The sequence below is a fragment of the Phasianus colchicus genome, chromosome 13, assembly GCF_987193195.1.
Source record: "Phasianus colchicus chromosome 13, bPhaCol1.hap1.1, whole genome shotgun sequence".
Lineage (NCBI taxonomy): Eukaryota > Metazoa > Chordata > Aves > Galliformes > Phasianidae > Phasianus > Phasianus colchicus.
Genome location: NC_143448.1, coordinates 107,627 through 129,964, shown reverse-complemented (window position 1 = coordinate 129,964; position 22,338 = coordinate 107,627). Strand labels below are relative to the sequence as shown.

At 44.2% G+C, this 22,338-nt stretch overlaps 1 pseudogene; it reads right to left on the bottom strand.

Annotated features, from left to right (window-relative positions):
• Nucleotides 1–1,971: 1,971 nt before the first annotated feature.
• On the bottom strand, nucleotides 1,972–21,624 carry LOC149916069 (ranBP2-like and GRIP domain-containing protein 3; annotated as a pseudogene).
• Between the last annotated feature and the right edge of the window lie 714 nt (nucleotides 21,625–22,338).

The following is a 22,338-nucleotide window of genomic DNA, read 5'->3' as shown; positions in this document are numbered from 1 at the left end:
GCTGCCCGGCACCTGAGGCTGTGCCGAAGCGGCCAGAGCCTGGCTGGAAGCCATCCGGGCAGCACCGCGGCGGCAGGAGGTGCAGCAAGGCCGTCCTGCGGCCAGCTCCGGGCTGCGGGCACTCGGCATCCCCTGCTCTCCCAGGAGCGACTCCCAGGAGCCCGGTTGCCTGCACCAGAGGTGGGAGCAGCCTGCTCCGCACCCAAGGTAGGAGCCCTTCGTGCCTCGTGCAGAGGAGCGCACGCTTCCTGCCCCCTGCCAGCAGCGGCGGGAGGGCAGCGGGGAGCGGCACCGGGCGGGGCGGAACCGGCGCTGCTGTAGCCCAGGCGGGAGCCCGGTCCCGGCCCCAGCTCCTGCCCAGCACGGCAGGTTTGCTGGGCCAGACGGGCTGCAACGAGGGGAGCAGCGGTTGCCAGGCGTGTTGCAGCCCGGCTTGGGCTCCGAGAGGCACAGGAAGGGGTTGGAGCTGGGACAGTGAGGAAGTGAGCAGAGGAGCTCAGCGTGCTCTGCTGCCCGGTTGGCTCTGTGTAACGCAGCCCAGCCGGGAGTGCGTTTCTCCCTCTGGGCCACGGCAGACACGAGATGATCCCGCTCCACAGCTCTGCACGCATGGATTGATGGCAGCTTTCAACTCCTCCTCTGGAGTGTCTGAATGTGAAGCCTCCAACGGGGGAATTTCCACTCCCCTCTCTCTCCCCGGCAGCCCGCAGTTTCCCTTCGGGGACCCAGCAGGCAACATCTGCCTCTAGCGGCCCTTCCAGCGTTCCCTTCTGTGCGCTTAGCGCCGGGCTGACGGCTCACCTGGGGTCGTGCAAACCCCTCCCGAGGCTTTTCTTCAGGCTGTCCCGGCAGCTGCAGGTGCCTTTAGCGCACACCAGCTCCGGCACTGGGCTGTGTAATAGACGCTGAAAAGCCGACAGCCTGCGGGCTGACTGGAGCACACGTTGTGAACGCGGCCGAGCAGCACGTCAGTAAAGCGCAGCCCGGGCTGCCCGGTGCAAAGGGCGCACGCTGCTGAGAACGCCCCCTGGAAGTGAGCGCAGGGTGCGTGCTGAGCTGGATGGGGAGCAGCGCCCCCTGGTGGGGGACGAGGGAAATGCAGCCGCCGAGGTCCAGCCCAGTCCCCAAGTGTGGGGAAAGCGCATTTCTGGAACGTAGGTTTCACCCTATATGACTACATGACCCACATGACTATGAGCTACTTTATGGCTCCTTTTGTATACCAGAGGCTTCCTCCCGCTTTGAGAATGGATTTGGCCTAGGTGAGGCTAAGACGTGTATTACAGTGTTAGGTGAGGGAGCTGTAGAGCTAGGGACAAAATAACGTGGCATGACGCACGTGAAATGATTTGCCTTAGGGCATTTCATCATTGATGACAGTCCAAAAAGCCCACCAAACAATCTCTCCTCCTCAAAATTAAGACACTTGCACTTATGCCTTTGCAGGACAGATCTTTCCAGGTACAATCCCTTCCTGGTTTTGTGCAATTATCATCAGCCTCTGTTTTCAAAAGACAGGTGCCTGTGACAGATAGGTGAATATCTCCAAGAACCAAACTGAAACAATAGAAGCTAGGCACTTAATAAAAAATAATCCCTCACAAAGCCCACCTAAATTGTTCAGTATCTAAATATTTTACAAATCTGGGTCATGGATCCCTAAGTTCATTTGGGGAGATGCCTATGTGGTCACCCTCACAGCGGTATGTGTCCCTTTTTAAAGCCGGTGGGGCAGGAAGCCTCCTCTGCATCTCCCAGCATCTCTGGCCTTTGGTTATTACTAAAAGGTTTCTCTTTAGCTCCTGTTTCATCTTCCATCATCACAAAATAGCTGCTGTAAGCTCTTCTGCCCATTTGGCCTCTGACTAATCACATCTATCCTGATGTCTGATAGAGAGAATGCCTCTTTGCAGTCTAATGGGAGCAGTGAGGGATTCAACAAAGGACCTTCCTTCCACTTTTAGAAAGAACTTTCATCAAAACGTAACTAAGCTAAGAAAACAGCTAGAGAACTGCTTACCATCTCCTTCAATCACGACTGCAGTGGAAACAAAACAGCTGAAGAGGAAGGAGAAACAACAAAGTTTTCAAGCAATGACTTTATTGACGGTAATTTCTCAAATGTATCTCAATAGCTTTCCTGTTTTATTTAAACTGAAATAAAAGGAGAAGGATGGCAAGTCTGATTTGGGTTTCCAATTGAATCTTGCGTCATCTAATTACAAATGTCTTCATGATATTAAAAATGAAAATATTTCTCTACATCTGCTCCACCCTCTACAAATATGGTTTTGTTTTGCTGCTTCCCTAATCCTGAACATCTGAGCATTTGAAATCCAGCAATGAAGAGTCACATACGCATTTTTAGTAAACATCCAGCTGAACATCTGTACATCCACTCAACACACAACTCTTCCCTGGTGTATGTTCTTGCTCTATCCTGACTGCAATACTGTTGCTAATCATGTCATGGCATTTATTGTCTGCAGGGATGCCAGCATATTTCAATCACCTGCCCTTCATCGCTGACAAATTTAGGATCCACCTGCAAATTTGCAGAACTCCCAAATGTAATCCTCCTTTATTTATCCAAGCAGAGATGTGTACACAACACCTTGCACCTGGCTTCTAAAGAATAAAGGTCTATCCATTATGGTGCTGGACTGCACAGTCAAGGGAGTCTGGAGGGAAACGGTACAACTACATATACCTCTTCTTTAAATGCTAGGTGCTGTCCTCTGACAAATTTAGTCTTTGTTAGTCTTCAGCAACCGGATGAAAGAGCTGCTTGATGCAGCTTATCTTAACACACAGTCATCTTAGAATTGCAGCTGTAAGGAAGACCACGCCATTCAAAAGCTGTGTGTTAAACCACTACTCCTGAGTGGCAAGTCGTCTTTATGTTCTTCGGGAAAACTGGGTGTCATTAGCTGCTCTCATTTAAACATCTGTAAAAGCTTGAAACAGCTCAACATAAGCAACACAAAGCTTGAAGAGCAACTAGATTCTGATTAGCCCAGCTATCCTGAAAATAAGAATTACAACTATTGTTTTGTACTTTTAGATCACTAAAATAACATTCCTTTTACTGTCTTTAACATTTCAACCCAAAAGTTACAAAAAAAATGCACTGAAGTGATTCTGATACGTTATTAATGACAAAGACTACATTTTCAGCACCACTGCATCTTGTGAAGAAAGTACATGCTACAGGATATTTTCACAACAAAAGGACTAGACTGCTTATCTTTATAACTTAAATGGAAGATAAAGAAGTAAATCTTGTACAGAGACTTGAAATATGAACTGTCACCCAAACTGCTTTAGAGATACTTACGTGGCAAGTAACTGGAAGCCATAGAAACGTTATAATGCCCACTAGCACTACGTTTGTCACAGAACTTTACTGCCTTTCCATATATCCTGCTTCTCACTTGGTGACATTTTCTTCTGCAAGGACCTCGCAATGCTTCCTGGGACATCTCCTGATTTTAGCTCCGCAGGCAGAGGTCTTTTCTCAGTGGAAGATCAGGCACATCAAGGTTGAAAATGGGATTAGGAGATGCATTTGCTGATCACTGCTGCACACTTTTCTAACCCTTTCATGGAAGCTGATCAGCGATATTCCAGGTAAGTACGTTAACCTTTACACTTGTGAAAGACAACGTGTCAGCTGATGCTTACCTCCACGTGCCACTGTTTGCCCATAGCGTTCACCACACGTCCTTCAACTGGTCTTCTATGTGCTCCACAGATGGGGACGCCCATTTTGTCACAGCAGGTAAACCATGTAATTATTCTCTCTTTGGTTTGTGAGCATCAGCAGTGAGTTCCTTCCTGTTCAAAAATTCATTAATTGAGAGCATGAATAGAACAATTTCAACTTCAGAGCTTCCGTAGAGATCATTTAATTTTTAGCACTTGTTTCAGTAACAGGATTTATACTATAATAATGTCTTTAGCAGCAACAAATACGACAGTTCAATATGATTATTTTTTTAAACAAGCTTGATTGATTCTGAGAAAAGCCTGCTAAGTAGGATGCATCAAATCTCTATGAAAATAGCTACGGAGCTTGTCTCAAACAGGTTAGAAAGCTGTAGTCATGCCTGGCTTACATTCTGGCTCTCTTAGCACAGGTTTCTTTTAGATTTACTTAAATGTAATTGAAGGAAAGAAAAATGCACTCCTCTGCATTTTCCCCGTGATATCAAACATCAGAGAAAGAAAAATATAAGCTGACAATACCGCTGACACAACACTACAGGTTGTTCTTCAAATCAGCCTCTGCCATAATAATGAAATGATAGCTTCCTTTGTACTAAAAAGCAAACAACTAGTAACGTGTGTTATATCCTACAATGCCCCCTCATCCATGCATCACTGGGGGATGTAAAAACATGCAGCTATGTATTCTGCAGCTGCAGAAGCTGATGAAACGAGATGAAGGAAATCTGAAAAGAAAAACACACTTTGTGCAACTCAACTAAAAGCAAAGAACATAGGCAAGATAATGACTGAAGCAGCTGAAGACAACCAATTTTCTGCCCTTTGTATTAGAAAAATAATGTCAATCATTTTGCTGCTATAAGCAAGTTTGCACCCAGATTTCCTATTTCCTATGGTACCACCCTGTGCTGCAAATTGCCCCACTCCCATGCTTTACCCTCAGACTCTTCAGAAATTTACATTGGAAGCTGGATGGCAAAACGGGCCCTAACTCTCTACATAACCACGTGTATTGCATTAAAAGCATGAAATCAATGGCTACAGAGTTTACTTAAAAAAAAAAAAAACGTGAAGGATCCCACTGAAATGAGCGCATTTATTAGTGAAAAAGGTGATAAACTGGACTCAAATTGGGGAACCCATGTTGGGAAAATAAAAACCTATTTAAAAATGACAAAACTTCTGCATCTGATTTGTTTTTAAGTGTCTACCACAGTGTATCCTACTGATCTTGAAACATCACCAGGTACAAAACACACTTGACAGGAAATCTGGTGTCAAAGTAGACAAGTAGTTAATATTTTATGCACACATTTTAAGATATCCACTCTCAGTTTTGTGATGCATTCTTAGACCTTTTTCTCATAAAAGACACTTTGGTTACTCCATCTCAGCAGGAAAGCCTTAGGAACCATAACCATCCCTCCCAACTGTCATTCCATTTTCATCATTATCGGTGATAGAAGGAAGGGTGAAGACCCACCTGCCGTCATTCTTGACGAATCCAACTCCTGCCAATATTTGTTGGCAGATATCACAGCAGAAACACTTCCAGTGGTTGTTCACAGCTTTAGTAACGCAACCAATAACGAACTCACCTGTAGGAAACATAGTAACAGGATGTAAAATGCCATGCTACACAAAGTTAAAAGAAGCCTGCAACTGAATCGCTAGAATTACATCACCGTTTTTGCCTTGCTCCTCTTCTAGAAAAGGACACTTTTCAACTGTTGTTCACACAGTGTTGGCTTCTACTCCACTAGGCCTAGAATCAAGGCTTGAAAGAGCTCCATACTCAAAGCACAACAGAACTGAGTTTGGATGGCCCTGACCCTCCTGCGAGAAAACTCCTGCAGTCAAAGTACAGTAGAATACAAAGACACACAGAGATACAGCAGGAGAATGCACTTGCTAAACAGCAAATCCAACACGCACAGCAATTTCTGATCTACCACAGAGTCCTGTGCTGGGAGGCACTGAGGAAGTGAGAAAACTACCATTTCATATTCTCTGCTGCACAGCCATGCCAAACACTCACGCTGTTCTCTGCACGCACGCTGCAGCCAAGGCCCTGAGCAGCGCAAACGCTGCCTGCAATACGTCGGGAGCTCCGCCTCCTGCTGCTGCCAAAGGCTGACACCCGGCTCTGAAGAGCCTACAGATCAAACAGCTGCCAAAGAGAAGTGATCAGGCAGATAACAGGTATGAACAAAACGAAGTCTAACATGCAAGTCTGTGGCATTCCCATGAAGTCATAGCTTTCCAAGAATAAAATGCGATGGTCTCTAGAAGTGTCGGGAAAGCTTGAGGCATCGCTGCTGACTGCAGCCCTGCTGATTTCGGCTACTCTCACCACATTCAAGAACTGGAAAAGCCCACTTTCAGGCAGGATTCATGGAGTGCTGCAGCCCAGATGGGTTTTTTCTCTCAATGAAAAGCCTTCACATTAAGCTTACCTGACATCGAAGTCACTAACTATTCTGTGAAATGTGGTATTCTTGAACCCACAAGCCTTTCTCCCCTGTGCACAGGGCCCTGAAATTTTCAGCTGTTCGAGGGACAATATTTGAAAGCAGCTCCGTGGTTGTGTGTCCTACAGGTTCGTCACTGGCAGAAACAAAATACACAACAACAGGGTTGGTGTGCTTTGACAGCTCTGCTGCCAGAGAGAGGTGGCCCTTCTGCAGCTCTGACAAGCTTTGCTGGCATTCTTCAAATCTCCTTTCAAAAGAATTAGCCAGTTCTTGAACTTTAGCTCTGACCCCAAATTGCTCTACTTTCACTTCACCATCTGAAAACAAATCCGAGATTTCCTTAGCTCTAGTCACTGCAGCCAGAGATCAGCAGCTTTTGTTCTGTATAATCTCCAGGGTAAAACAAAGCCAAACAAACTACAGAAGATACTGAAAAGAACTGTAAAAACCACTCAACCGACTAACCAGCATCACCTGTAGCTGTCCAAATTAAAACACTGTTTGATGTTTCAGAGGGCACTAAGTTCATTTCTTTAGCGATGACATGCTTTGCACACACCTCAAGAACTTGGTCCCTTCTCATAAGGATCCTGTAACACTTCTTCTGTGTATGGAAGAGGACCCTGAGCTCTCCAACACCGCGTTCCTTCCACTGAGCAGCATCTCTGGCCCAATTGTAAAATTTCGCCCTCTCTTTGAAGGGAATTCCTTCATCTTCTTCTCCAGACTACCTCCACCTAAAACACAGCACAGTAATGTGTGATTTCCCCAGAAGTTGTTGTCACCAACAACACTGTTACAATTCTGACATCATAATCCAAAATTATTCAATGTTTTCCTTTCTTCAGTGGCTTTGTACCCACAGCTCTATACTCATCATGCACTGAAGTGACCGAACAGCCCTGCCTTCTCAAAAGGAGAGAGCCCAACAGATTTCAGCCTTTGAAATTCATTTTTAAGCTATAAAGTGTGCCGGCATATTTCCCAGTGAAATTTCAGGTCTGCTGAATGATGTGCTGAGTGATAACCCAGCACTGTTAGCATTCCAGGTGTTCCCCTTATGAAGGCTGCTAAGTAACTTAATACTGGCATTTGATCAGAATAAGAATCAACTGAAAATAATAAATGGAGGCCTCACAGCTGCGTATCCTCCTCACTTTATATGTGCACATTACTGCCTTTTAACATCCTTCAATTAACACATCTTCCACAGTTAAAGAAAAGCTTGAAAGAACTGGAGAAACATGTGACAGACAAGCATTTCTGAAGGAGAAAAAGAGCAGGCAAGGCAAGAAAGAAAACAACAGACGTCGTAATATGATTAACGGATGAGGAAAGGCAGACAAGATATTGCAGAAAGAGGAAGACAACATTTTGCAGACTTCATCAGATTAACTGTTCCAATTAAAGGACACTACATACTGTTTTTTTGTGCTCTATCAGTCTTGCTTAGTCATTATACTAACCTGCAATTAAGTTCTATTCTTTACAGGAAGCCAAACTAGAAGACTACAGTCATTGCAAGCTTCTCCTCTTATTAGGCATACTAAGGTTAAACACGAAATCCAGACATGAACAACTGAGTTAAGCCTTACAAAGCTACATCAGGCTTCTTCAAGCAAGTTGTTCTACTTCCTAAAAAGCTGTATCACCACCTCCTGGTAAATTCTCTGACACACGAGCAGTTTCTGTGGATTCTGCTTCTCCGCTGCTGGCAGCTGACTGCACAAATACTGTTGCTGTTGCTTCACTGGTTGATGGAGTATGTAATTCTTCCTTACTTGTAGAGACTGAGTCAGTACGATTAATAAAACAGTAAGCAAATAAGCCATAAGAGCCTAAAATACGAACTCCAAACTACATTAAGTCTGGACACTAAGAATAACGACTCCCTCCAAAAAAGCCACATTTTCTCTCTCCCCTCCCTCCCTTCCAGAAATTGATAAATTTCTTCATTTAATTACAACAGCAGTACAGTAAAAACATGATAGTAAGTTCTCAGTCTCCAACTTTCCTATAGTGCTACTAATGTTTCAGAACAGCTAACTAACAGGGATTAAGGGAAGTGAACAACTGGGGAAAAACAAAAAAAACAAACAAGAATTGTTGTTGGAAGGTTTCAGACATTCTTCATCACTCTCAAAACACACACAGCTTTGACTCAACAAGAGACTGAAGTACCTTTGAAGCAGTACGATTCCAAAACAAGCACCATTTCCCTTGGAAACTGCTCTGAAATCACTTAACTCTTACATACCTGCTAGGAGGAATTCTACTAGCCAAAGCTGTTTCTACTTTAGGAGGCAAAGCTGTTTCCTTTCTCTCCCGGAGAAACTTAAGTTCTTAGTAGTACCATAGTTCCAGTGCCAGAACAGACTTGAGACACAGTCAAACAAGCCAAGTAGTTTTTAATCTGCTGGACGCTTTATTTCTCACTAAGTGAAAATAGTCTAAGAATAATACTGCAAATTTATTGCCTAAACTTTCGTAAAGACTTGACTCATACTTTTTCTTTGAGTTTTTACTTCTTTCTGAGAGCCTTCTGGACTGGCATCCTCCGCACTGCTACTAAAGCCACAGACAGACGTAGAAGGGACCTGTGGAGTTTCTCCTTTAGCCTTCTGCTCAGAAGATTTAGTTTCCCAAGCAGTAACACATTCACGTTTGACTGGGGGGTCTGCTGCAAAGCACAAAAATTAGTGGAAAACAGCTGATAAGACAGCTAAATACCGTGATCATTTTTGGCACATACATTATAAAGTAACCTAACGATACTCAGAACATCTTAATGTAGAGCTTTTGAAATAACATCATTATGTAAAAAGACACTCATTCAGGATAACCAAGGAACTGTAAATCCGTCATACTTGGGTTTTCTGCTGCTATCAAAGAACCTCCATGCAATAATGAAGACTTCAATCTTGCAACTGCCACTACAAATACTAGCTTCCTTTGACATTTACTTATACTTCTGGAAGCTCAATACATGCCACCTTTTATTAGTACACAGGCACTCACAGCCTCAGAAAGAGTGACTGGCCAAATGGAAGATGACAGTTTTTCTCAATTTAAATACTGTAAACATATTGTAAATGTTGTCTGCTGGTTCTAGTAGCACTATACACTTTCCTTTTGAAATTCAAGTCTCAGACCAAGAACAGGTCAGCATTTTCATATTGTTACAAGAATTATTGATGGCCATACGCCAAACAAAATACAACTACACAGAAGAGCCATATGGGTATCATCTACAGAGGAAAAGCAAAACCAAGGACTGAAAAAGAAAGTAAGAAACGGAAAGCAGTCAGCAGCAGCATGTGCTACCGATGAACTTTGAGCATTTGGAACTCCAGATGATATTAACCAGAGACTGAATAGAGCTTATTTCACAATACTTCTGGGAAGTACAAGAAGAAAAACCATGACAAACAAAGGCTCCAGCTAAAGATGAGAAGTTACTGGAAAGGAATGGAAGCAGACAAGAAGGATGCCTCCTAGTTGAAGGGATAATTCGAGTTGAAGCTTAAGCACAAGTGCTGTTTTCGGAGTTTACCAGTCAGAGCGAGGCCTGAGCACAAACACTGCCAGTTCAACACAAAAAATGCACTGTCAGCACTTCACCCTGACATTTTAAACAACGCCTTGTTGTTTAAACAATATTAGCATCTCCTGGTTCTAGCAGTACCATACTCCTTCTCTACAAAAAAAAGCAACACTAAGATCAACTCTGATGCCCCGGACAGATTCCAAAATCCTACCTGCAACTCCCTTTCTCACTACAGAGTTGCACTGAGTCCTGCATAAGGCACACTTCTGTTCTTACGTGCAAAGAACTACAACTTCATATTTACTCAAGTTGAACATCTAGGATTTGAAGATTCACAGACGTGCATTAGAACTGAAAGAAACAACATACTATTAAGACAGAAGAAGTAATACACAATGACCAGCATTAACAAGTGACTGACTAATGAGCTGCACACTTGAATAAATTACTGGTTCAATTAACACTCACCTTTCTCCAGGATTTTAAACGAGAAGTTGGAGGGCCCACCCTGTGCCGAAGGAGCCGGCTGGGATGCCTCGCTCTCCCAAGGTTTCTGAGCAGCACTACAGCTTTTGGGGGGTTCAGCTACTCCCGCTTTTTCCTGCTCTGCTTTCCGAGATGCTGAAGTTCCTTCATCGCTCTTTCTTGGACGATTCAAGCTGAATCCAAAGAGGGAGCCGGGGGCTGAAGTATTCCCAAACGGGAATGTCTCTTTGTTACTGAAAACGCTCCTGACAGATTCAGATCTAAATACAAACTTTGGAGCAGAAACCTCCGTTTTTGCTGGCGTTTCAGAGGTGCTTGATACCTCTAAAGCTTCTACGGTGGCATCAGAAGCATCACCACCATGGCCGAGGTCGCTTCTCACCCTGGTAGCTTCCTCCAGCACAGCTACAGCGTTGTTACCACAAGGAGATGCTTTGGCTGCATTCATACAAGAAACATGAGATGTTACCAACGTGCCTTTCTCACGGGTGTGCTCACTCTTGTCCCTGTCTGCTGTTTCTTCAGACTGGAGTGTAACTCCACTACTTGAAGGCAGTTCGTTTTTGTCTTTTTCATCCATGTTTGTCAAGTCAGTTGTACACTCTTTGGATGGATCATCTTTCTTAGCAGTATTTTTACTGGACTCCTGTATACCAAATTTAAATCCAACGAGAGGCATCCACATTGAAAAATTACATCCTTCCTCTGCAGGCTTTGCTTCACCATCTGCAAGATTCTGAGAGGTACATGCTGATGTTTTCCCTTCAAGTTTCAAGGAAAATTCTTGTAGAGATACTTCTGAATTAGTTTTGCTTGTATTCTGGCAAGTAACAAATTTTGGGGCAGTGGGTTCATTTCTTACTAAACAGATGTCACAGTTCCACTGGCCTTCCTTTTTAGCAAAGGCAGATCCCAATTTGTCCTGTGCGGCACTAACACTGGATTCTAGAGGTTTTAAAACCACACGTTTTGTGAAATAGCCTGGTTCAGGCAGTGGTGGATTTGTGGTTGCCTGTGGAAGGCTGTAGTTGTAGCAATCATCACCACCACGAGGCGAAATGATTCCAGCAGATGAAGCATCAAAATGCAAAGGTGCACCATACATGTCTTGAGGAAACACAGCAGCACAAGTGTTTCGCAGAGGTGGCGTGCGGATTGCTTGTTGATGAGCATATCTACGCTGCTGAGGTGCAAGTCCATCCATGCCACAGACAGGTGCCTAAAGAAAAAGCACCGTTACTTCCTTGTGGAAAAGGAGGAAAAGGGATTAGGGTGCTAAAGCCCATGCAACACGTACTCTTAATAGCAAGGCGTACCGTAAAATTACATTTCAACTCTAATCAGTTTTAACTAAAATCATACGTTCAAAACTTGAGTGGTATCTGAAAACACAGACTGGGGAGAAGCGTAAGCTGAATAGACTCATTTTTCTTTAGTATTAAAAAAAAAAAAAAAAAAATCAAGCCCCCATACTATTTTGGGGAAAAGAACATTGCAGACAACGAGCAGAGGACATATGTTAGCAGGTTAAAAACATGCTTTGCTGGCTGTTTCTCCCAAACCCAATATCCCAAAGCTTAGCTGATTACGGAACTTTCTGCCTGTCTCCAGCAGACCTCAAGTTTAGTAAACGCTCTCTAGGGAACCGCAGTTATATCCTGCTACACACAGAATCAAAACCAGTTCAACACATCAGTAGAAATGGCTTGAGCAGATTCGTACGTCCTCACCTTTGTTGGTGTTACACTGGTTGCAGCAGTTCTTTGAAGATACTGCGAGTTACAAGCAGGTGACTGGCTACAGTGAACAGATGGGCCAGAGGTAGCAAATGAAAAGGAACACCAAGAAAAGAGTTTATATCCAGTTTTTGTGATTACTGACTTGAGTGAACTTTCCCAGGGGACCAGTTTTACTCATTCATCTCAGAACACTACAGAAACATTTTAAGAAGTCTTACTCTGTTTAGCTAAGTGTTCAATTAAAAATTCAGCATCAACTTACCCCTTAAAGGAGCTTCATGAAGATTTTGTGCTCTCCGATAACCATCTGACACTGTACCTGTTTCATAGCTTCCAGCAGGCCAGCAGTGAGATGATACATTTACATTGGAACTATTACGTTTCATTTCCCGTATTTCATTCTATTAAAGACAGTGTTTCAATTAAGAGCATGTAAACGTATTACATCGGTATTTGGAGGAAACCTAAGGAATGATCCCTACGCTCCTCTGCTATTTAAAAGCATGTTCAAGGTCTGAGACACACACAAAAAAAAGATGAGTTAAGTGCTGCAATAATCTATGATCTTCCTATGCTTTACGAAACTGAGACTGTTCCCTGAAGCTAGAAATAAACCCAGAACAAAGTAGCTAAGCTGAAGAAAGCACAACTTTCTGCACGCACAATCCTCAGGATTACTTCCCATATCTGAGTACCAAATCAGAGTTTGTAGGCAACAAAGTTTTACTCTTGAACTCAGTTTAAGCAGGTGTTTATAGCAGTTCTCTTCACTGAGTTAAGAGGTAGCCTGGTAAGTGATGTTCAATGCTTGGGTCACAAAGTACTTACCAGAACAAAAAGATCAACTGTTCTGCATCGAATATAGTGACTCAAGTTGTTTACCGTTAAAGCTTCCACTTGCTGACACAGCTTTTGAAGTAAGGACTTGTGATCTTCTGCCCACTGAGAGTCAGTCTTAGGAGAAAACTGGAAAGAAAAGAAAAAAACTAATTGAACTTGGATTTTTTTTATACAAATGTAACACTTCCCTAGAAGAGTAACCGGCTAATGTACCTGGTAGGTATTTGTTGGCAAGAAAGAGAACTTCTTGGGTGATGGAATTGAATATTTTACTTCCACATGTGCAGCTGGTGAGATATTTCCGGAGGCAAGACTTCCCTCTTCACCATTCTCTCCAAGCTCCTGGATCACTGCATTCAGCATTTCCATTACAGCTTTAACAGATACCGGCAGCTAGAAATGTATTTGAAATGCAAGTCATGATCGCAATTCTTCCTCAGAGCAAGAGGCTGTGCTCTGATCTACGGCTGAACAGTTTGCAAGGCTTTCTGCACAGAAATTCTGGGTGTTTTTTGTTGTTTTTGTTCCCCCAGGAAAGCCCTATATCTGTTAACATTAACGTAAGACGACAACTCACACAAGCATTAATTCTTTTACTTACTTTGTCAGCTACTGACGGGTCAGAGGAGCTTTAGTCAATGATCTTCATCAGGTAATGCTTTCTTTTAACAAGATAGGCTTTGCGTTCTTCTGGTAACGTATCATCACTCTCAACCTCTTCTGCCTTTCTTTGATAAAGCTAAGTAACAGCATATGGATTAGGAATAATCAGTCAGAATGTAAGTAATAGAAAAGCATTTTGAGGTAATGCAATTTACAAACTTACAATGGCAAGATTCCAGTACGAAACCACTTTCTTAATAGCTTCAAACGCTAGTAAAGCATCATCAATTTTGCCTTCAGCTGCATCCAGCATTGCAAAAACTACACGTGCCTCTTCTTCATAGGCTGCAACCTGGAAGACCTACAACCAAAGCAAAAGACATGTCACACATGACACAGTGTGGACACTTGGAACAGTCAGTGACTGTAAGCATCTAGTAAGTAGTTGTATAATCAATGAAAATTATATAAAGGAATATTATATAATCAAATAATATTAAGATGTTATAACAATGAAATAAGCAAGAGAGTTAGGCACAGTGAGACAAAGAGAATAAATAGGAGGCTTACCCATATCGTGGGCTCACTCAGGAAACTCCAGTGGAGTGGATCTTCTGAAGAGAGAGAGAGAGAGAGAGAGCGCCTTCCCCACTGGTAGTCAGCTCTTAAATGGGTCTAGGAGAGGTGGAGCCAGGCTCCACCCCTTCCTGCAGCACAGCTGAATTGCTTTCACCTGTGCTCCCAGGGCTGACTCATTGCTCACCTCAGGTGATTAATCAGAGGTTCAGGCCGTGACTCAGCAGTTCCCATACAGTAGTCAAATAGGAGGAGGTACTAAGGCAGTTCAGTATCTTCCAATCAGAGTTTTAAAACTCAGAAGTTCAACAGAAAGATACTACCAAATCTCAGTAGTAGCAGTACAATGACAAAAACAAAAAAACAAAAAAAATAAAACCAACCACAACCCATCAACACACAAAGCCAACTGAAACAAAAAACAAACCAACCAGCTAACAATTCATATGTAAGCCTCTGACATACAACCCCTCTTACTCTCATCTTTGAATAATCCATCAGTACCTGGATGTCCACACTATGGAAATGTCTGAAGAGAGGATACGCAGGTTCGGGAATACTTCTGTGCTTTTTGATAGTTCTCAAGCTAAGCAAAATTTTCTTCCAGTAGTAGACGCTTCTTCCAATATATTCTTTCTGGTCGTGGGAGTTAAGGCTAACGCCCTGTTGAAGAAAGAGAAATTCAAACTATCGCAGAATATTTAAATAGAGTGTTATTCATACTTATTCTTCTCTGATGCAGTTGAGAGTAGTGAGGTAAGAGTATTTGACTAGAGCAACTGCCTTGCATGACATCCCATCAAAATTAGTAGCAGCAGTTCTCAATACTACATTCTCATCTGATTTTATTTAGTCTATTAAGTTTGCAAAATTAGAGAAAAACAGATGATACTTATTTACAGATAATCTTAACGTACTGTTTTTTGCAGACTTCTTGCCCAATGTATAATTAAGGCAGGCTGAAGGCCGTGTTTCTCCAGGGCTCGCACAGTACTTAATCCGTGCTGTACAAGAAGCTTCAGTTTGGTTGCCGAGTCTGGTCTGAATATCAAAAGAAATATTCCTCAATTAGTATTCCCTCTTTTTCATCTGTTCACACGTCATTTGTTTGATGAACATAACAAGCAGCTTCAGTCCTAAGCTAGCTCTTCTTTACAAATGCACTGTCAGAAATGTAAAGCCCATTTTTATAACGTTCTTCAGCATCTCACACCCCTACAGCAAAAAACATTTAACATTTAAAGGACGTCAAACAAAAGGAACTAGTTTTACGCAACCTATGGGAATCAATTCAGAAGCCATCTAGAAGGTTGGTTCCAATATTTCCAAACTGAAGAAGCCTTGCTTTGTTTTTTTCTGCATAATAGCACAAACAGCATCCCACCAGGATCTTTGCTTCTCAGTACAGAACTGTTTGCACAGCAGCAATGGTAAGAACAGAGGTTGATGTGTGCCACGCTGAGTATTAAACTTCTCTTGCAGTTCTAAGTTGCTAGTGAACACCATCCCGAGTAAAAAAACCTGTTTTGGTGAAAATAAACAAACAGAAGGTATTAGGTAGCAAAAAACAGGCATTTAAATGCATTTAAGAACTTAGGAAGCTTGCTTACTTCAAGGTCCAACAGGCAAATGGACTCAGGAGCATCTGTTTCCAGTCTCGATGTCCCTTGGGGCAAGTGGAAAAGTTGTTGTAATGATCTGCGCAGCGGGAATAACAATGACATGGAATTCCACTGCAAGCCAAGCCATGCAAGGTGCTGGAGACTACCACTGTGCATCCGAACAGCACCTATGCAAAAACAAGGGTTGCAAGAAGCTAGGATCTGCGTCCTCGTTAGGAAAGGTATCATTCTATTCCTGTTATGCTCAAATTCAAAGCCAGACTTCATCATCAAGTTAAGCCTAAAAAATGGGAAGATATCATTAGTTCACAATTCATCCTGGAATTATTTCATTTTTATGCCTGTCACCTGTGTTCATAGATTACACATAAATAATGTGGGCCTTCCTATCAGCACTCACCAGCATACAAGCACTTTCCAGCTTCAATTGGAAATGAGTCAGAGCAGACCAGAAGACAACAGTGTGGAAGCAGGAAGTATGTGAGAAATTCTTCAGAACCTGGCATGATGATACTGCCCCTCAGCTACAGCTGAAAGTGAAACTTCTTGCAAAGCACCCTCTGAGTAGGGCAACCACAAGCAGCTATTACAGATACTTGTCTTTTGTTGCAGATGAAGCACTTGTAGAAGAACCTCTAATACAGAGTCATGCTTACGTTGAGTTTAAGTAGCATCTCTTACCAATATCGTATTTACTCAGTTCTCCCTGCTCTGGTGCTTGGGGACTGACATCTCCCATATCATCTGTGCTGAGAAAAGACCTCTCTTTAGAAGCTCCACTCCCAAACAGGCTTTCAAACAATGTAAATAAACCACTTCTGTTTGCAAAAGTTTCCACAATCTCTCAAGAAGTCTTCCTTGCCGTGGCTTAAGTTCAGCAACATATGACCTAGAAAAACGTAATGTCACATAAGAACACTCAACTTAAACAAGGACTACAATATTTGATGCAGTGGGCTGTTCCTGCTGCTTTAGGCTGGGAATCTAGATTTCCCCTTATGATATTTACAAATCAAATTTACAAATACAAATTTCTAACTTACACTCTCCCTATAATTAAGTCACCCTTTTAGCATATGGGCTGACAGCAGTCCCAAGGCATTTTCAAATCCAGTTCTCCAGAATTACTGTGTATTTTTATTATAATGACACTGCAATTGTCTTCAAAATAAGTAGCTGTCAGTCTCATCTATTCAGGAACAATTCAGCCTGATGCCTGGTGTTTTCTTTGTTTTCATCTAGAGCCCACAGGATAGTGAAGACTGAAAACAACTACCTCGGCTTCACCAAAAAAATTTTTAAAAAAAATGCACCAAACCAAACCTGTTGGAACAAAGAAGGGAACAAAAGTGACAGGAAAGGAGCAATATTTTCTTTTATACTTGGGACTAGCAATGCTTACAAATAGTATATTAGTAGGCAGAAACCAGCAGACTAGGAGACACTGAAAGTTAAATTCTATCTTAATGTCCTGGAGATAAAAAGAAAAAGCCCGTTACGTGTCAGGATCAAACCGCTCTTTTGTATTTCATACGTAGCCAAAATACAGAACGTTTGATAGCATGTTCCAAGACGCCAAGTGTGCTCTTTAACAAGCCATTAACTCTGACATTAACTGCTCATAAAATGGAACTACGGAACATTTATAATTCTTAGTTTTTATTACCAGACTGGCTTTTTCGGTCACAGGCCAACATTTCCAGCGCATCTTGCCCAGCACGATCTCCTCTTATTAGTTTTGACTTTGGTTTAGGAATCTGGCAAAGAAAGAAAAGAATTGCTACAGCTTCTTCTCAACAAAAAACAACTCACCCTCATTTAGTCTTAAAAGTTAGGAAACAAGCTTGTTTCTTTCCTGAAAAGGACACAAGGTGAGTAACTGAACAATTGCAAATAGCTGTAAGAGCGCACAAGAGAAAGCAATGTTTTGAACGCAAGCACTTGTGCAAAAGGGAAAACTGATTTTATTCCATAAAGCAAAGAATTAAGCTTGATCAAGCTCTGCTGCTTACGCAATTAGTATGTGAGAGCTACTCAGGTCATTCCCCTCCCCCCCATACCACTAACCTTAATATTAGTTATTTTAGCTGCACTACAGAGAAGGGAATAGTCTACAGGAAACACACTCATTAGCCCTTAAGAGTCATTTTACTTCTGACAAGTGAAACAGATGAGATTTTCTTCACAATACTTGAAATCTTTTAAACAAGTATGGAAGGGTAAGATTTGGCCAGGAGACAGCCTTAAAAACAGTAGTTAGTTTTTGGAATGCAGGCGTTCAGTGCGCATACAGTGAGAGCATTCAAGAACTGCAACAATTACAGGCACAAACTGAAGAGTGACTTACATGGAAACTTTTCAGACAACACAATGCTGCGAGTTGACAATGAAGCACAGCATCTCTTAATCTATTATTTGAACAGTAGAGAGCAACCAGTCTGATGTTAAGGTAGGGATCGTCTGGTCTCGCATAGAGCTCGGTTTGAGTCATATCAAAGAGCTGATTCCAGCCATCTTCGCCTTTACACTCCAGTAACTGCTCCTATCGCATACGAAGGCAACACGTTAAAATTTCATTCTCTACGAGAGCCTCTTCAGCAACTACGTTACCTGACTGTTTTCTCATTGCCATTACAGACTACATTACTCAAACTGCTCTGGAAAGCTGGTAGGTGCTACAGAGAGTTTGACAAACATTTTAGAAGTGAGGGGAAAAAAAAAAAACAAAACCAAAACCCAAAGCTTTAGAGTTTGCATCTTGTAGATGCTAAGTTAGATGCTAAGTTAAGACTGTCAAACCATCTGGTTCAAAGATGCCACACGTCAATACAGAACAGCTTGTCTAAAAAAATAAAATAAAATAACATAACCACACAAAAAATCCCAAAGCACAAGCCTCTCAAGACTTCAATTTCATTGCAGTTGTGCTCCAGAAAACTAACACCTGTACAAAAGTGAGATTGTATGACTGAAAGCATTTACACAGTATTAGGGAATAACAGCATCTCCTACACTTGACAGTTTTCAACTCAAATTAAAAAAAACTAGAAAGCAGTGTAGTCATGTAATAGAGACAATACTTAACCTATCTAATCTTGACCTCTTGGATAATATTACTACCATGGTTTTCCCATCGCTTGACGCAACTGAAGTTTCTTCTAGGCACAGAACAGAGATCAGAAGCTGGAATTTACCTTCAATCTGTAAGCAGCAGGATTCCCAGGGAAGAGCCTGGCAGCTTTCTCAACCCAGTACTCTGCTCTTCCATCAGCGATGTCGTTACTGCATAGTAACTCTGCAATCTTCAGTACAAGATCTTTCTGCATTGGATTCAGCTCCACAGAACGCTGGTTTTCCCCATGCATACACATAAGAAAAAAGGTTACTAGTAACTTGATCTTGCAGTCAACATAGAACAAGAAAGAAAACATGTCAAACATGTCCCCCATTAAACAGACCCAGCAAGTCAAATTAGAACTATCAATAAATACTTTCTCACTGCTTTAAGAAAAGCCTCCCTTTTGAAAGGCCACCATTGGTTTGTAACACCCAGACAACTGCTGGAATTCAGAACACCGTAAGAGAAACAATGTCAAAACCAGCTCCTCTACCACCCGCTGCTGCTCTACTCAGACAGACAGACCAGGGGTATCTCTAGCCTAACCTAATACGGAGGCTTCCGGAAAACAGAATTAAGTCACAAAGGCTGATGGCACTCAGTCACTGTGCTGGCAACAAGACTTTTGTGTGTATCCTCTCCCTCCCCGGTGCCCGAATAATGAAACACAGACTGTGAAGTTCACATTTATGCGCTTACCTAATCGGAACTGTATTTGCCCCGTTCCCTCTACCTCTGAGGAAACAAACAAACAAAAAGCCCACCGCTAACAAGAAAACAAACAATGCAACTGAAAAACACTCTCAGCCCAGTCTTTCAGTAGCAGCCGGATTACTGCTGTCACCATAATCCCTACTGCAGAATTCTACAGGGCTCACATATTCTTAGTCCAAAGGGCAGCGGGAAGAAGACTATCAGAGCAGGAAGCACAAAGATCAAGTCCATTTACAAAGGAATAAAGCAGGACATCAGGGAGGTGAGTGAGGTGCTTACCTTGTAACACCCAAAAGCTTTTTCCGTGTTATCCTGAGCCTCGTAGATCTGTGAGCTTTGGGATCTCTCTCTCGGACACTGAGATAAATAGATGTATATCTACAGAGTAAATAAATAAAGAAAGAAAAACCAGAAGGATCAGTATTCCTCAGTATTACAAGTCCCCCCACACCTTGCAGCTAACGTGGGACTTTAATCTGTCACACAGGACAGTTAGCTGTATTTAGTTCAAGGGGCTTGATCTAGATCTTCAAGTGAGGCACAACATTATTGCTACACGTACAGATGTTGCATATTTGCCTGCAAGCACTGGCCTTCATTAAATAAAGCAGTAGCTCACAGAAACTGTAGGAAGGACGTAACACGATGGCATACAAGACATTTCTACCGGATGGGTTTTTACAGCACCACGTAACTACCCATGCTTTAAGTTGCTGTTTTAGGAAGATTTAAATGGCACCACATTCTCCCATTTGCTGCTACCTTAAAACAGCATGACAACGGTCTTCATTTCTCCACTCTACTTCATTTAGCTTTCCCATCACACTTTAAAGAACAGAACAACATACGTAACGTTTATTACCTCTTAGCAAGTTCGTATTCTTTTATCTCAAAGTACAGCTTAGCAAAAAAGAATCCTTTTAACGATCTCTGAAGAAAAAAAAACAAAAGGTACATTTTAAATATACAGTACTTTTGAAGTAATTGAGTAGGGAGACCCTTCTTTCCAGGGGTGCATAATACTTCCAAAAGTGTCTTCACAGTTATCAGCTCCAGTTCACTCCTTGTACTCTGGGCTTTGTTTTTGAAAGACACAGGAGTAAGAAAATAACATTTCTTCCCAGTAACTGGCAAAGGCTACCAAAGCGAAACTGAGGTTAGTAGCAAAGCAAGTCCTCACACTTGTTACTTTTCACAAGCACACTTCCGACTAAAGAGAGGAGAATGGGGTCAGCTACATACAAGCTGTTTCTCTTGCAACCTATCTACGTTGCAGAAGAAAACAAATGCCACAAATCAAGCTCCTCCTGTCCATGCTTCTGTCACCTTCCTCTCTCGCCTGCCCCGCCTCCTCGTAAACGGGGCTGGAAAGGAACTTCAAAAGAAACGCCGGCAGCCTCGCACAACCCTCCTCTCCAAAATCAACGCAACAGGAAGACCAGCAGCTACTTCCATCACCGACCGCGCTCCACAGCCAGTCGTTCCAGAGAGCAGGGGATCACCCGGCTGCCCAGCCACCAACGCAGGCAGCAGAGCTATTTCCCCCCGCCTCTCCCTCTCTTCCTGCCGGCGTTTCACAACGCCGTCGCACCCACGGCAACAGCAGCCGCACAGCGGCCAAACGAGCCCAAAGCCGAACGGCACGCGTTCCCTATTCCGGCTCCTCGAGAGAGGGAAGGCCGGAAGCCCGGGGACCGTGCCCACGGAACGGGAGGGAGCCGAACTCCGCCCCGCCGCCGGGCTCCTTCCGAAGCCGCCGAGGGCTCAGCGGCTTTCCGAGGCGCGCAGCTGCGGCGAACCGCGTTTCCGAGGAGGCGACTCCGCGCCCGCCCGCCGGCAGCCTCCCTCGGCTTCGACTCCCCGCCGGAGGAGCCCGCCCTCGGGCCCGGCACCCGCGGGAGGGGCGGAGGGACGGGGCGGGCGGGGAGCGGCCCCCACCGCGGCCCGGGGAAGGCCGAGTGAGCGGCGCCGGCCGGGCCGCAGCACTCACCGCTCTGGGAGAGGAGGCGGCGGCCTGCACGGAGGCGACGTACCGCTCCACCTCGGGCCTCGTGCGCCGTGCCATGGCCGGGAGAGGGAGCGAGGGAGAGGGAGCGGCGGAAGGCCGGCGCTCGCGCGCCGCTAAGGGAGCTCCCCGCCGCACGCGGCGGAACGCCCTCCCTGCCGACCGCGGCGACGCGCGACGTCACAGCGCGGGGCGGGGCGGGGCGGCGCATGCGCGGCGCCGAGCGGCCGGTTCGCGCTTCGCGCGGCGGCGCTTTGAGCCGCGGGACGTCGGGCCGCTCGGCGCGGGCTGCCGGGCGCCGCGAGGGGCTGCGCGCGCCGCCGGTCCCGTCCTCGGCCGGCCTGCCCTCGCGCGTCTTACGGAGCTCGGCGCGGTGAGGCGTACCGAGCCGCTCTCCTCACCCGTAGCGACGCGCCGCGGAGAGCGGAAGCGTCGTTTCTGCGTCGGGTATTGGAAAGGGCGGTTGATCTGAAGAAGCGCGCTGTGGCGCATCCTTAGAAACAGCTGATGTGAAAAGTAGAAGTTCCGTGCGCACATTAGTAACGTGTTTTAGAAACGCAGTTACCGAGTTACGTGAGAAATCCTTTCTCACAAAGCTGCGGTAGGCTCTAGATGTCCTAAGCGATGTGGGTGTAGTGTTCTGAACCGGGAAACCCGCTGTGAGGTGGTTCGTTAGGCCAGCAGAAGTGAAACACATTGAACACGCTTTCAAGGAGCCAGGGCCTTTGCACGAAGCAGAGCTGTCCCACTCTGTGGGAACCTCAGGGTGCCGCAGGCGGGCTCCAAGACACTCCCCTCTGTCCTCCTTCCCAGCTTATCTCTGTGCGAGGACAGAGGGATGACCAGAACAGTGACCAGTGTAAAGGGCACAAATGCTAGGGGTAA